Source organism: Muntiacus reevesi, chromosome 1, assembly GCF_963930625.1.
Source record: "Muntiacus reevesi chromosome 1, mMunRee1.1, whole genome shotgun sequence".
Lineage (NCBI taxonomy): Eukaryota > Metazoa > Chordata > Mammalia > Artiodactyla > Cervidae > Muntiacus > Muntiacus reevesi.
In genome coordinates, this window is record NC_089249.1 from 59,779,425 (window position 1) to 59,792,248 (window position 12,824).

Consider the following 12,824-nt stretch of genomic DNA (forward strand, 5'->3'; position numbering starts at 1 on the left):
CCGGGGCATGACCCAGGTTCCGGGAGGCATGGTCACCCCGTGAGCCTCGGTTTCCCCACCAGCAGGATCCAGCACTGAACTCCTGACCTCTGGGACTCCTCTGGGCTCCCGATCTGCCTGACTGGGGGCCGAATATGCGTGTCTCCCCCCAAGTCTGCTTATCCGCAGGCCTCTGCCTGCCATGAAGGGGCAGCCACGACTGTAATGACCATTACCCGCCCAGCCCTTGCCCGTGGGCTAGCCCAAAGGTGGACACCACTGGTTTTCACTGAACAGAAGAATGAGACAATGAACTAATGAGTGAGAGAGCCCTTCCCGCGCCCATTCATTCAGTCACTTATTCTCCACGCACACTGGGACTCCCGTAGAGCAGCTCCAGGAGTCTACTCTAGCGGTTCCTTGTCCAGCACGATGGGGAGCTCACCACTTTTCAAGACAGCATGTCTCATACTGGGGCAGTTCTGATCAGGGAGCAAGGCTCTGAGCTGGCCCCCTGCCCGGGCCCCAGGGGCGAGCGGCTGGAGAGAAGAAGTGGGGGGCACGTGGCAGAGGAAAGAGCCCCCAGTACCCGCGATCCTCAGAGCCCTGAGCGCCGGGAGCAGGTGAGGGGACCCCTGGGGCTCCCCTGGCTCTCTCTGCAGCGGCCCAGCTGAGGTCCCCGGGAGGGCGGGCGGGGCCGAGTCCCGGTCTGCCCGGAGCGCGGCTGGGCCCGGGCCAGCGCACCAGGAGGTCCACAGAGTCTGAGACAGCGGCCGGGCAGAGCGCAGAGCGGGGCGGGACAGGTGGTCTGTGTCGGTTCCACGGCTGCGGAGCTCCTGCCTGCCCAGCTTGGCCTGGGAAACAAGCTGGGCCCGGAGCGCGGCGCCTCTGATCACGGGACAAAGGCTGGCTCCCGGGCGCCCAGGGCAGCCCGCGGGCCTGGTGGACGGATCGTAGGTTCAGACCGGGCCGTTGGATTCAAGCTGCCAGCCCCACGGCCTGCCCCTCGGACACCTAGGGGGCGCGCTGGGGCTGGGAGCCGGGGCCGACGCCCCCTCCCCAACTCTGCCCTGCGCATGGCTCCCTGGCTGAGGGTCCCAGGCGACTGGGGGCCGGCAGAAGCTCCTCGGATAAAGAAATAGGATGCCCCTCCGTCGCTGGGCGAGGAGCCGGACGACCAGGCTGTCAGCGGCGATACACCCATGGAGCTCCTGCCCTTCCCAGGGGCACCCCCTCTGGAGGGTGTCTCTGCTGCCTCTGCGGACAGACGCTGTCCCTGACCCCGAGTCAGACAAAGCCCAGATGCCCAGAAGCGGTCCCCCACTCAAGCATGCCTGGAGCGGGCAGCCGACCGCCCCCAGCCGGGGCCATACCAAGCTGTGCCCACCCCTGGCCCCCTGCACTCCCCAGGGGCCCGGGGACTGAGCCCCAGCAGCCTCAGAGGTGACGCGCCTGATGACACCGACCGTAATAGCTGGGTCCCCTCCCTGCCACCCTGCTTCACGCCCCCCTCATGTCTCCTGGGGTCCCCTCCCAAGTAAGCCGGGCTCATACAAGTGGATGGTTCAGGGCTGGCTCCTGGGAAGACGTAGGGGGAGACAGGGCCTCCCAGAGCGGTCTCCGCCAGCGTTTGGGTTACTGGGCCTTGGGGTGTGCAGGGGTGTGTGGAGATGGGGACGGGTCTCCGAGCGAGGAATCTGCACAAATCACAGCTCTCAGGCCTCCAGAAGCCCCTTGCTGACACTTCGATTGTGCCTCTGCTGCGGGTGGGGCAGTCCCCAGCGCCCCTGGCCTGGGCTGAGCCACCCTCTCTGCTGGAGCCTCAGCCCCACCCCTGGGGGTGGGCACCGGGGTGGGGGCAGCGTGGGCAGCGGGGGGAAGCTACTCGGGGCAGACTTCGGGGACCAGGATATCAGTTCATGATGGCCCGGGGTGGCCACTGCGGCCGGGAGGGCAAGGATGCAGCCCTGGGCCGAGGACTGACCCAGCAGGAGCTCTAGAACCAGAGGGGCCACCAGCGCGGGCAGGAGTTGACGGCAGTCGGTCAGACCTCGTGCACGGGCCTGCCAGCGTCTCTGGATGTGGCCAGCCTGGGAAAGACATGACCTCGGGCCAGGAGGGTCTCCACCTCTAGAGGCGGAGGGGCCAGGGCCCGGGCCCGAGCACGCTGCGGGGAGACCTTCAGAGGCTAGGGCCGAGGAGGCTCGGGGCCCCGCAGGGAGGCGCTGCCCCGGGGCCCCTCCTGTCCAGCTGCCCCCGCCGTGCCCGGCCCCTCACCCCCAGCCCCCAGCCCCAGCGACGTCCCCCCTGCCTCCTGCTGCAGGTCTGGGGAAGCCGCGCTTCCACGGAGCCAGCCTGGCTCCCCTGAACCCCTCCCCATGTCCCCACCCTCGCCCTTACCCGCGGCCCCGACCTCCCAGGCCCCCAGCCTCCACTCCCCAGGCCTCACCGAGTGCAGTCCCCACCCGGGGTCTCCTCCACTCACACCCCGGCTTCAGCCACCCGCACGGCCCGTAGAGCTTGACCACACGTCCCACTCACCTCCACCTGTGCCCCCAAAACCCTCCTTTGCCCTTTCCCCAAGTCATTCCTTTGCTCTCAGCTGAGGTCTTTAGAGGCCTTCCGCGGCCCATGGTCCTAGCTCAGGGTTCTCCGCCGCTTACTGGCTTTGCTGCTGCAGGAGAAAGATTCCCCGCGGGCTTCCATGGCAGGCCCACGTCTCCTCCATCTCACAGCATCCCAGGGCCCGGCAGGCCCACGGTGAACACACGGGAGAAGGAGGGAAGGGAGGAACTAATGAATGAACACGTGAACGAGTGAACGAGATCGGGGTGACCATGAACCAATTTCATCACGCTGAAGATGGTGACGGATTTCCTTTCAAGCTCAACGAGGGGCAAGCCCTGAGCTCAGAGGCCGCGGGACCAGTCCACAAAATGTCTTTGAACTCTGAGAGGAAGGAAGCCACAGGCTCCACTTAGGACCTCTAAAAGGCATTCCCAGAACACGCCCAGGAAAGGGTGCTCAGGGTGGGCCGGGGCCCCTGGGGACCCCCTCCATCACCCCAGCGGCAACCCTGCTGAGTCAGGGCCTGAGTCAGCCTCCGCCTCCCACCGGTGCCCATGGAAGGGCGGGACCTGCTGGGATTGGCCTCCTTTACCCTGGCTCTGGGCTCTGGCCGAGACCTGCAGCCTTGGGCGCCCGGAAACCCGCGCCGCTGCCCGGGTGGAGCTCTTTGTCAGAACTTGTGTGTTCCTGAGCCCAGACGTCCTTCCAGCTGTCTTCCCACGGGGCTGCCCCAGCCCATCAGATCGTCACACGGATAAGTCAGCGTCCCAGGTGCTGGGCGGGGGGTGATAGAAGCAGTCCCTTGACCCCGGGCAAGTCGCTGCCTCGCCCGCCTTCTTCTCGGTAGCACTCCCTGCCACCCTGCCACCAAAGCCGCGTGCAGGGTCCACGCCCTGCGAGGTCCACACCCTGCCCTCTGCTTACCCGGGTCCCGGCCACGGCCTCTGCCTCGGTGGCAACCGCCTTCTGCCTCTCCTGCCTCTCCCTTGGCCCCTCTTCCCTCCAGCAGCAAGCACATCCCTCTCCCTCTTGGGGGAAAAACATCCTTTGGCGCTCAGCCTTCGTTGCGGTCCAGCTCTCACATCCAAACGTGACCACTGGGAAAACCGTGGCTTTGACTAGACGGACCTGTGCAGCAGGACCTTGTTTATCCCAGCTCCGTGGCTTTTGACCTCTGACTCACCCATGGCATAAGGAGACTGAACTTTCCCTGCAGGCCCCCGGGGTCACTCTCAGACCACAGGCAGGCGTCCCACATCACCTGGACTTCTCTGGGCATCGTCTCTGCTACCATCTAGATCTGAGCCATGCCATCCCTCCCCTGGGGTACCGCCGGTGTCACCCCCACCCAGCAGCCCGAGGCTCTTTCTAAGATGTTCAGACTTCACTGGTGAGTCTGCCCCCGGCAAGCCCCTCGCCGCTCCCAGGCCCCTCTCCGCTTCTTGGTCAGTTTTCCGTGGACCATGATTTCAGGCCCGTGGAAAGCTGCTGTGAGTGAAAAATGATTAATTCCTGTTGTGAGTGTACTTTCTCTGAATAGTGATGAGGCCACTTCTCTGTTTAACAGGTTTGTTCACTTTTAAGTGAATTTGTGTTTTCCTTTTTTTCTGTATAGGAGCTCTTTTTGTATTTATAAAGCATATATTCCGAATTCAGCTTCTTGTAGACAAAGAATGATTTTTAAAGAGATTAAAGCTTGTTCTTCACAGGATCTCCCTAGCGGGCCAGTGGTTAAGACACTGAGCTTTCACTGCAGGACATGCAGTTTCAATTCCTGGTCGGCGAACTAAAATAATTAAATTTTTAAAAGCATGATCCTCATGCAAATAGAAAAGGAACACACCTAAGGTTTTGCTTAACTCACTAATTAATACAGGAACCAGTAATACATGACAAACAGTTCAAAGGGGAATTTGAAAGACAGACATATATGTAGGCAATCAGAAATGAATTTGCTGATAGGTACAAAACCTGTTAATGTCCTATAAAGTACTGTTTGGGATTATCTTTAGTATGAGACAGAATACAATTGCAGCTCTACTATAAAAAATTCATTTGCGTTGTTATGGACAAAAATAATTTGCTCAATAGTCAATTTTCTACAGCTTGACTTCTACTCTGAACTAGCTGGTACTTATAAGCTTTTATAAGTGCTTTTTGTAATATATAATACCTTTATAATGTTTGTATAATTATTTTAAAAAACTAGTAGTATAGTAATTTTAGGTTTTTTTTCTCTTTCCTGGATGTGCTGCAATTCCATTATGCTGCACCTTGGTATGGAATGTTGAGATTTTTCTTTTTGTTCATTTATTTATCTTGCTTGACGTTCACTGAGCATTTTTAATCTGAACTCTCACATCTTTCTTCAGTTTTAGGGAATTCCTGTTTAGTTTGTTATTAAATATTATTTTCCCCTCTCACTAATATCTACTTTTGAGGATCTTAATAGGTAAGTCCGTGGGGGTCACAAAGAGTCAGACACAGCCGAGTGACTGAATAACAGCATCAATAGATAAGTGAAGCAACCTCTGGCCCTGTCTCTCTGTTTCTTGGTGAGAAGTCAGGTGTTAACCTTATCACAGTTCCCCTTCACGGAACAAGCTGGGTTTTTGCCCTTTCTCCAAACTTTTCAAGATTTTTCCTTTTCCTCTGGCTTTCAGACTTTGACTGTGACTTACCGAGAAGTGCTTTTGTTCACCCTGCCTGGGTTTTTGAGCTGCTTGGATATTTAAGTTAAATTTTCCATCAATATTGAGAGGGTTCCTTTCCTCATTTTTTCCCTGCCCTGATATCTTTCTCCTCTCCTGCTGGAGAAAATTGGGCCACCTGATATTGTGTCTCAGGCCTCTGAAGTTCTATTCTTTTTTTTTTTTCCTTCTAACCCTATTTCTCTCCTTTCTTTGAGTGGAATACTTTCTGTTGATTTACCTTCAGGTTTACTGATCCTTTCTTCTGCCATCTCATCTGGAGCACATCTGGTGAATTTTTTTTTTTTAATTTCAGTTATTGTCCTTTACAACTCAAGAATTTCCGTTAAGATCTCATTTGTCTGTGGTGGTTCCCTATCTGTTCACTCATTGGCAAGTTTTTTTCATTTAATTCCTTGAACATGTTTTTCTCTAAACATGTTTTTCTTTAATTCTTCGAATTTAGAGTAACTGCTTTGAAGTACGTGACTACTAACTTTGAAATCTGTGTCCACTCAACAGTTTTTCTCTATTGACTTCCTTTGTGAGACACACTTTTTAGTTTCTCGGATAATCCGATAATTTTGAGGTGAAAACTGGCTACTGGAGATACTATACGGTAGCAGCTCTGGAATCAGGAGTTGAGTCAGGAAACAGAAGCAGGCGCCAGAGCATTCCCGGAGTGACAGGTGCAGGATGGGGGAGCCCCGGAGCTCGTCAGAACGTGCACGTTGTCACTTTCTCTGCCTAAAACAGTCTTCCTCCATTCTCCTCACTAAATCTTTCTTGTCGTGCTAGACTTGGCTGCAGAATTACCTGCTAGGGAAGCCGCCCCAGTCATCCTGACCAGGTTAGGACCCCTTGTTAAACACATTATAAGTACATTCTACAATTGCAGTAATTACAAACTTGTTTGTATACTTTCTTCTTTCATGTCTATCTCCCCACCACACTGGATGTGAAATGAGAGCAAAGAGGAGCAGTATGTTCTTGCCACGTGCCTGGCACACGGAGAAGCTTCATAAATATTTGTTTAATGAATGAACGTTGCCCACTTTGCCTCCAGGATATTTTCCCAATTTGCTGTCTCACCAGCAACACGTAAGATTTTTCATTCCCTGAACTCTCAGCGGTATTTACAACCTTTTATAGGTATTTTCATCATTTCATAAGCTTTTTCAATTTAATATTTGAAAATTGTAGTCTTAGATTAATTGGCATCCTTTGACATTACATTTTTTCATGGAAGTATTGGAAATTTGAACTTTCTCTTCTATAAGTTTTCTTTCTGTATCTCTGTAGATATTTTGTCTTGTTGATTCACAAGGGGATTTTTGTATATCGAGTTAGAACTATTTTTTATGGTGCATACTTTTTCTCAGTTCATTCTTTGTATTTTGACTTTGTTTGTAGGGTTTTTATAGCAAAAAGCCCCATCATTTGCTTTATGGCTCCTGATGCGTGCGACATTGCTTAGGAAGATTTTTATCAACTCAGAAATTATATAAATAAATATATTCCCTCCCAGTATATTCATGGCTTTACTGTTTTACCTTAAGATTCTTAATGCATCTCAAGTTTATTTTGGAAGAAGAGAGACATGGGTCTACCATCACTTTTGGCAGACCCAAATTGGTAGACCCACATGGGTCTACCATCATTTTCTGGAATGGTTGCCAATTGCTCCATCTCTAATTTTTCTGCTGTAATTTGCGTTGGTCTTGATAGATTGATAGAATTTAAGTGTAACAGAAAAGGAAGGGGAGAAGGTATTCCAGGTGATGGAAACACCATGGACAAATGTTATGAGGATGCTGGAAAGGATGTTTTTAATATGAATGCTGATACTGATCTAAAGAAAAAGGAGGTATGAGATTTATGTCTGCTCTTTTACCATTTGTTTTTTTATTCATTTATTCTTTCATTACTATCTTTTATAGTGTTAAACAGATATTTGTAGTGTACCATTTTAATTTTTTAACTTCTTTATACATGTTTTATATATAAAGTAATTTTGTTAGTAAATTTGCTATAGAAATTATAGCAATTATAGAAATTATAATTAAATTCTTATAAAAATCTAGTTTTGCTTAATACCAATTTAATGACAAACGTCGACAAAACTTTGTTCGTCTATAACTTTGTTCTCTCCTCTTCTTTTTGCTAGAATTGTCACAGAAATTAATTTCTGTATTTTTATAAGCCCATTACCACAGTTTGATATTGTTGCCTCGTGCAGTTGTATTTTGTCAGAAGACAAGAGATTAAAAAAATGTATTTATACTGTTTGAAAAAAAAGGTATAGCTAGACAGAGAAACTTATATCTACCTTTGTCTCTTTCTAGATTTTTCTATTCTTTTTATTGATTCACACAGCTCAGTGAGTCCTACACTTTTTTGAAAATATTTGCTTTATAGCACATTTTACAGATATTAAATTCCACTTGAAAAAAATTTTCGCTTTATTTATTCTGCTATTTGTTGAATTCCTATTTTTGGTCCAATACTGTTCTAGGGAGTGGAAATAGAATAACGACCCACAGAGACAAGAATTTTGTTTTCACGGAACTTTCATTCTGTTCAGACACCCGTGGCTCATCTCTTCAAAGTCTTAAGAACCGTAAGTGGCGGGTCCCTTCAACGCCGGAGGGTGGGAGGCAGGCCCCGACACACGGGCCGTGTCCCTGATATTAAGAAGACAGCGGTCCGGGAACCAGGGGGAGCACACCGGCCCAGGAAGTAGAAGCGGCTCCTGGGTCATCCCCGAACCTCGGGCTTTGTCAAGGGAGAGGTCTGGTTCCCCCAGGGGACAAACCAAAGATCCCACCGTCTTAGGCCTCAGCCCTCTGCTGGCCTCTCGGCTCCGCACGCTAGTGCACTAACAGGCACGGTGCCAGTCACCGTGCCAGCAGGAGGAGCCAGGCTGGGGGCAGGCAGCGGAACCTCTCCTGGTTATCTCTAGGGTCTCATTCCCCACCGAGCTACCAGATGGCAAGCCTCTATCTCACGACCTGCTTTCAGGGACACCAGATTAAGGCAATGCCATCTCAGAGAGACAGAGGATGAAAAACTCATCTCACACATTTGGATAAAGACATGTGCCATGCGGAGGTGACAGCCTGGTGTCAAGGAGTTGTCACCAGATCCGTGCTGGCTGTCTGAGGCAGTAGCCCCTAGTCACAGAGGACTCTTTACATCTGAATTAATTTAAATGAAATAAAATTTAAGATTCAGCTCCTCGATAGCCACGGTTCAAGAACTCCCTGGCCACACACATCTAGCGGCTACTGTGGTGAGCAGTTCAGATACAGAACACAGGAAGTTCTACTGGACGCCATTTCTCTGGATTATTTGCAAGATACCTGCTGCTCTGCGCTAGACTCTAGGTATGGAAACGACAGTCAGTGTCTGCTCAGTTTCACCCTCTGCTTCCAGCGACCAGCACAGACAGGGACAGAAATAGAAAAAGAGCAGAGAGAGAAGGCAGGGAGGGAAGGAAGGAGGAAGGATGGAAGGGCGGGGGGGGGGGGGGGGCAGTGGGCCCAGAAAGTGATTTCCTGCCAACTGTTCGGGACCAAGGCCCCCCTAGAGGCCCTCATGCCCCTCAGTGAAGCTGCCAGCTTCAGGGTCTCAGTCAGTTGGTCCCCTCCGGCTTGAACCCCTCTCCCGACAGCCTGGGGCAGGACAACCCAGCCAGCAAGCTTTGTCTGGATGCCAGTGATGGGTGTCGGACCCGCAGACCCTTTCCTCTAGCTCCCAGCTCCTTCCACATGGAGCAGTTTGAGACCTCAGGTTTGGGGACCAGAAGGTGGGGGAGAAAAGACAAAACTGACATGGTTTCCACATCTGGGTATAGGATGGGGGTGGAGGCTGGGGGGTGGGGGCGGGGGGAGTCTGAGCCTCAGATAAATGCTGGCACTTCCTGACCTCTTACTATGGGCCAAGCACCGGGCTATGTTCGCTGGCTGGTTTCACAGGGGGAGAAAAAGGAGCCCGGGGAGGCGAAGCGGCCTGCTGCGGGCGCAGGACCAGTGAGCAGCGAGCTAGACTCAGGTTCAGGCAGGCCGGCTCCCGTGCTGCCCTTCTGGCCTCCAGGTCCACCCAGGACAAGAGCAGGACGGCGCTGGGGGCCCCCCTGAGCCGAGCATCTACGCGTCCTTCCTCTCCTGGGCCCAAGAGGCTCTGAGGCTTTGCCATCGCCCCCAGGCCAGCCAGACGCCCACCTTGACCCCCTCCCTCTGCCGGCGGCCAGGGCCCAGGGTGCTGGCAGGGGTGGGGGTGGGGTGGCGGTGGGTGGGTACCGCCCCAGCCGGAGCCCCCAGCACTGATTTCATGTTGGAGCCCAGCCCGTGATGTCGGCACTGCCAAAGCATCCTCGTTAACTGCCCCTGAGGGGGACAGGAGCCAGCTCCTCTCTCTGCATGGGATCTGGGGGGACCCACCACGTCCCAGGTGCTCACAAAGAGCCAGGACGGAAAATATGACTCTCTTCTTCCCCCAGCGTGGGATCGCTTTTCCATTGCTAATTTCCGAGGAATCTGGTGAAGTAGTGGAAAGACCTAGAAGGCGGGAGACCCGGCCCGTCTGGGCTTCAGACGAGCGCGCCGCCGGGGTCTGTCTCCCCTCCGGTGGGTCAGGAGTCAGGGCCCGTGCTGCTCAGGGCCCCGTCCCAGTGCGGATTTGCCAAGATGCCCAGGTGCGGGTGAGGCCCAGGAGGGTCGGGGCAGCAGCTGCGGCTTGCAGCCTTCCTGGCTTTTGTTTGTTTTCAAATGTGTCTTTGGGAGCGAAGAGCAGTCAACCGTGACTTACCAATTTTCCGTGGTTCTCCCCCCGTGCACCCCCCTACACACACCCCCGCAGCCCTCTGCATGTCTCAGCTTTATCTCTGGAGCAGCCAGATCTTCAGCCAACTGAGGGCACAGAGGAGGTGTGTCTCGTCCCTGGGGCTCACCCTGTGCCAGGCTCATTTTCAACCTTGCCCATCCTGGGAGGTTTGCACCACGGTCCTCACCATTTTGCAGCCATGCTAACCTGCCTGCCGGAATCAGGCCAACTCTTTTGCGTCACTTCCTCCAGGAAACCTTCCTTGATTTCCAAGTCTGGCACTGCCCTGCCCCTGCCCCCCTCCCACCACCCCGGCCGAGTAGACCATGCCACCCAGCGTGTTGAGACGTCCTCTCTCCTCTCGGCTGTGCCCACGCTGAGAGCAGCAGCCCTGGCCCCTGGCACCGCGCTCGTCAAGATGCCTGCTACCCAGCTTGTTGGAGGGACGAGGTGAGGACCTGGTCTTGTTTCAGGGACACAGTCCAGCTGCCGGCCTCCTGGGCACACAGCTGCTCCCCAGCACCCTGAGTCTTCTGCACTGAGGACAGGAGTGGCCCCACCTGCAACTCCTCAAGAGGAAGAGGAGTCTTTTCACCGACCTCAGCCCTCCCCCATCTCATTCTCCTGCCCCGACGCCTCCCTTAGCCAGACCCACTTGGAGATCTTACTTTTAGTGTCTCTCATCCTGCTGGCCACCCAGGAGGCAGAGCGTAGACAGGCAAAGAAGCAGAACACTTTGCCTGCGGGAGGGATTTCCCGCGCGTGCCTACTCCCTGTCCTGGCCTGTCAGAAGGCCCCCTTGCCTATAGTGCTCGTTCCGTGTCCCCCGAACCCGCTCGGCCTGAAGTGTGGCCCACTCTCGTCTCCAGGTGAGCTTACACATCCTCCTGAAGGCCTAGCTCAGGCAGCCCCCTCCCGGGAGCCCTCCCAGGCCCTCCCACCGTTGCCTCCTCCTCTGTTCTCTGCTCCACGAGCACACCACCTCACCACCCTCCCCTCCACCCCTTCCAATCGCATCCCCCCCAACCCCCCCCCCCCACCCCCGCCTCCAGCTTTGAGCTTCTTAAGGACTGGACGGGCTTCCCAGGTGGTGCTAGTGGTAAAGAATCCACCTCCAATGCAGGAGACCTAAGAGATGTGGGTTTAACCCCTGGGGTTGGGAAGATCCCCTGGAGGAAGGCATGGCAACCTACTCCAGTATTCTTGCCTGGAGAATCCCCATGGACAGAGGAGCCTGGCGGGCTACAGTCTAAAGGATTACAAAGAGCCGGGCACACAGGGACTGCCCAGGGACTTCACTAGTGGTCCAGAAGTTAGGACTCCGCCCTTCCAATGCAGGGAGTGGGGGGTCATGCCCTTTGGGGGTCTATCCCAGCATCCAGCCCAAAGAGGTGTCAGTATGCGAGTCACCTGCTAAGAACCGGTAACACGGGCACGTTCAGGAGCCCTGGCCTCAAAGGACGCAGCCCTGGGCTCTGTTCCATCCTTTGAAAAGCCGTCCTCCTCCTGTCTCTCAGACAGCGGGAATAACTTTCAGAGACTCTCTCTGAGCTCCCTTATTCGTCACCTGGGGAAGCGGAGGCCAAGGTCACCTCGCCTGGTCCTCTCCCTCCGGCCCTGGGCCCTCTCTGCGGCAGAACCGGGCTCCCCGGCACCTCGGGGGGAAGGGGCCTGTGCACAGTGCCTGCACACACAGGGCCTCCCTCACACCTGGGCGGCCTCTGGCACCCACAGGCTCAGCCCTCACACCCACTGCCTCCGTGAAATGAGCAAGCGGGTGCGAGACCCCGTCCTAGGAGAACACGGTACCAGTCAGGAGCCAGGTTCCCAGCTGTGTTAGAGGGAAATACGCGGACTGACACCACCCACCCTGGCCAGGCACCATAATAACCACGTTCGTGAGTTACTGTCACAGGAGGTCCTGGTAAGGAACACAGAACTAACAAGCTACCACCAGCCAGGAAACCAGTCAATCCGAAAGGAAATCAGTCCTGAATACTCAATGGAAGGGCTGATGCTGAAGCTGAAGCTCCAATACTTCCACCACCTGATGCGAAGAACTGACTCACTGGAAGAGACCCTGATCCTGGGAAAGATTGAAGGCAGGAGGAGAAGGGGACAACAGAGGATGAGATGGTGGGATGGCATCACCGCCTGGATGGACACGAGTTTGAGTAAGCTCTGGGAGTTGGTGATGGACAGGGAGGCCTGGCATGCTGCAGTCTATGGGGTCACAAAGAGTCGGACATGACTGAGTGGCTGAACTAAATTGATGCCAAAAGCCAACTCATTGGAAAAGACCCTGATGCTGGGAAAGATTGAAGGCAGGAGGAGAAGGGGGCGACAGAGGATGTGATGATTGGACGGCATTACCAACTCAATGGACATGAGTTTGAGCAAACTGGGAGATAGTGAAGGACAGGGAAGCCTGGTGTGCTGCAGTCCACAGGGTCGAAAGGGTCGGACGGGACTTACCCAACTGAACAACAGAAACAACTGGAAGAGTTCAATAAAGGTCAAAAAAGAGACGCCGCGTGTCCTATTCCCTCCCAGAATCCTTCTCACTGGCATCCATCTTGGCTGAGTAAAGCGTGCAGCACCAGGAAGGACCCCGAGTCAGAGTGATTGGCCAAAGAAAACCTGGACAATGATCCCATCGCCATGAAACCCGAGAGTGAGAGCAGTCTTCCTGGGCTCCCTTACCTGCTGTTCTCCACGCGGGCGCCTCTGCCCAATAGTCTCTTGCTTTGCCAGTTCGTGTGT

The 12,824-nt window shown here is 54.1% G+C and overlaps 1 long non-coding RNA gene across 3 annotated transcripts; it reads left to right on the forward strand.

Moving 5' to 3' along the window:
* Window positions 1-2,266: 2,266 nt before the first annotated feature.
* Window positions 2,267-8,479, forward strand: LOC136175099 (uncharacterized). Of its 3 annotated transcripts, XR_010664433.1 has the most exons (3): window positions 2,267-3,937; window positions 6,966-7,857; window positions 8,200-8,479. It is a non-coding gene; the product is annotated as an uncharacterized lncRNA (long non-coding RNA). The 3 variants fall into 3 exon arrangements; XR_010664432.1 differs by lacking the exon at window positions 2,267-3,937 and having other exon boundaries at window positions 3,951-7,857; XR_010664434.1 differs by lacking the exon at window positions 2,267-3,937 and having other exon boundaries at window positions 3,951-7,857; window positions 8,259-8,479.
* The last annotated feature ends 4,345 nt before the right edge of the window (window positions 8,480-12,824 follow it).